Raw genomic sequence first — 2,813 nt, 5'->3', positions numbered from 1 at the left:
GCATGGATTCCACATTATAGCCTGTGAAGCTGGGTCCCTGCCTAAACTTAGCTATCCTTTCCACCCCCGCAGCGTGGATGTGCCAGCCACAAGAATTACTCAAGTAGATGACAGAGAATGTGGCCCTATCTCCCTTGAGCTGGGTTAATGGTTGTGTATGATGCCACAACCGAGCCCAGCTTATAATATATTCTAAATGATTAACATCTCTGATTTACTGGAGAGAGACAGAAGCTGCAGCACAGAAGAAACTTAAATGGTTGGAACAACACATTCAAAAATTTTGGACTGAAAATAAGTAAAACAAAGACAGTAGAAATGACCATCAACAGGTAATGAATGACCTGAAATATATTTCTAGAAGGAGCCAAAGTAGAATCTGGTTTCCATTTCAGGTACTTAGAAAGCATGATCTTAAAACACACCATTAAGCAGCAGGACACAAAAAGCATCCAAGTTTTACAGTCGAATCAGAAATCTTCTCTGGGATGATAAAATGTCCCAAAAAGTTAAAGTGATCATGTACCACACCTATTTCGTACTGATCCTAACATATGGTTTAAGTCAAACAATGGCAAATCCAGGATGGAATGTAACAATACGAGAGAAGGAAAGTTGCTACTCACCATATAGTGAAGATGCTGAGCCGCGATAGACACAATAAAAAGATTCACACAATCATAGCTTTCAACCATTATGGCCTTTTGTCAGCAGTACACACACACACACACACACACACACACACACACACACACATACATATACACAAACGCACGCGCAAGCGCAACTTGCACACACATCTGCAGTCTCGCATACACACACACACACATGCTCACACACACTCACTATAGTTTCAGCTCTCTGAGACTGCAGATGTGTGTGCAAGTTGCACTTGCGTGCACACGTGTGTGTGTGTGTGTGTGTGTGTGTGTGTGTACTACTGACAAAGGCCTTAATAGCCGAAAGCTATGATTGTGTGAATCTTTTTATTGTGTCTATCGCGGCTCAGCTTCTCCGCTATATGGTGAGTAGCAACTTTCCTTCTCTTGTATTGTAACATATGGTTTAGAAACATGTACCCTACTAAACGAAGACCTCAGCAGAATTCTGGTAGCAGAAATGAGATTCATTAGAATTGTGAACCAAACCACTAGACAGGGCAAAATCAGGAGTAAGAAATAAAGTAGCTGGTATTGAGGTTCCCGTTACCACTGTCATTAATAAACACAGCCTTCAGTGGTATGGGCACTTAATGAGAAAGAATAGTGAAAGATCTGCAAAAAAGTATTTTAATCTGAACCTCGTAGGAAGAAGACTATGGGAAAAACCAAGAAAATGCTGGATAGACTGTAAGATCAAATTTGAAAGAGAAAGCACACAAATGGGAAGTTGTCCTGGAACAGATGATGTGTGAAGACAGATGCAGATGGCAAGCACTTATACATCACATCCGGGGGGCTGGAGTCAGAAAACGACGATGATGACAACACGAAGCTCTTCTACCTTACTACTCAATCCTCTCATATTCTGATGAAATAAGCTAACCGTACTGTTTTGTGCATTATTAAGCATTATACAAATATCTTGATGTTTCAAAGCCAGCTCATATTACTGAATTACCACTGCTTGTTTTTTTACTTCTTATTAACACCTAATTTCCTCCTGAAATAATCTAAATTTATCTGTAGTATTAGAAACAAGGAAAATTGTTATTGTTTTTAAGACTGGTCTGAAGTTATCCTGAATGACAGTGTAACTTTACACCAGCATTAAAATTGAAATTTTACTCTAATAGGGCATAGTTAGTGTTGTGGCGTAACAAGACAGCTACGCCACACTGAAGTAGCCGAAAGGCACGCGTTAATCTCACGTAGGCTAGAGAGAGGTCTGAAACAGGATACGTAATGAATGGTAGCAAGAAAAGTACGTAGCTGCTATAATACTTAACTTTTAATCCATCATTTGTATACAGCATTCCTTGATGATACAAGTGAGACTCTATCTTAAAATGGTTAATGGCGCCTTGCTAGGTCATAGCCATTGACTTAGCTGAAGGCTATTCTAACTGTCTCTCGGCAAATGAGAGAAAGGCTTCGTCAGTGTAGTCGCTAGCAAAGTCGTCGTACAACTGGGATGAGTGCTATCCGTATCTCGAGACCTGCCTTGTGGTGGCGCTCGGTCTGCGATCACTCAGTGGCGACACGCGGGTCCGACATGTACTAATGGACCGCAGCCGATTGAAAGCTACCACCTAGCAAGTGTGGTGTCTGGCGGTGACACCACATTCCTCCCCCGCAAATCGGCGAACGGTCGTGTTATAAGGCTTCCGCCCGCCGTGGGGAGGACCCCATGTTGACGCATGCGATGAGGTGGGGAGCCTAACAACAGGCGATGCTGTGCCACCCGCACCCGGACATTCGGTCCGAGGGGAGCTAGGAAACGCCTGAATACCTAGTCCAGGGTGCACGTCAACATGCGGTGTATGCGTCGGTAAAGAGACAGGAGGGGCCGAAGGGTCGACCTCCATTGCGTCGGGGTATCCGAAGCGCGAAGACGCCATGTGGTCCGGAGCGGGCAAGAGTTCCATGGCGGAGGACAGCTGGTCACTGGAAGCGATCGGCGGCGCGGGACCCAGGGAGGCGCTTGGCGGCTGCAGCGAAGCGTCCACTGCGGGCGGCGCCGGCTGGAGGACAGGCGGCGGCGGCGGAGGCGGCAGCGGCGCGTCACCATGGGACAAAATGGAAGGCATCATCGGTAACACCTGGGGATGAGGCGAGCCAGTAGATGGGTCCCCAGGGCACTGACCGGACGGC

This window comes from Schistocerca serialis, chromosome 9 (genome assembly GCF_023864345.2).
Source record: "Schistocerca serialis cubense isolate TAMUIC-IGC-003099 chromosome 9, iqSchSeri2.2, whole genome shotgun sequence".
Taxonomy (NCBI): domain Eukaryota; kingdom Metazoa; phylum Arthropoda; class Insecta; order Orthoptera; family Acrididae; genus Schistocerca; species Schistocerca serialis.
Note: the sequence above shows the minus strand (reverse complement) of the source record.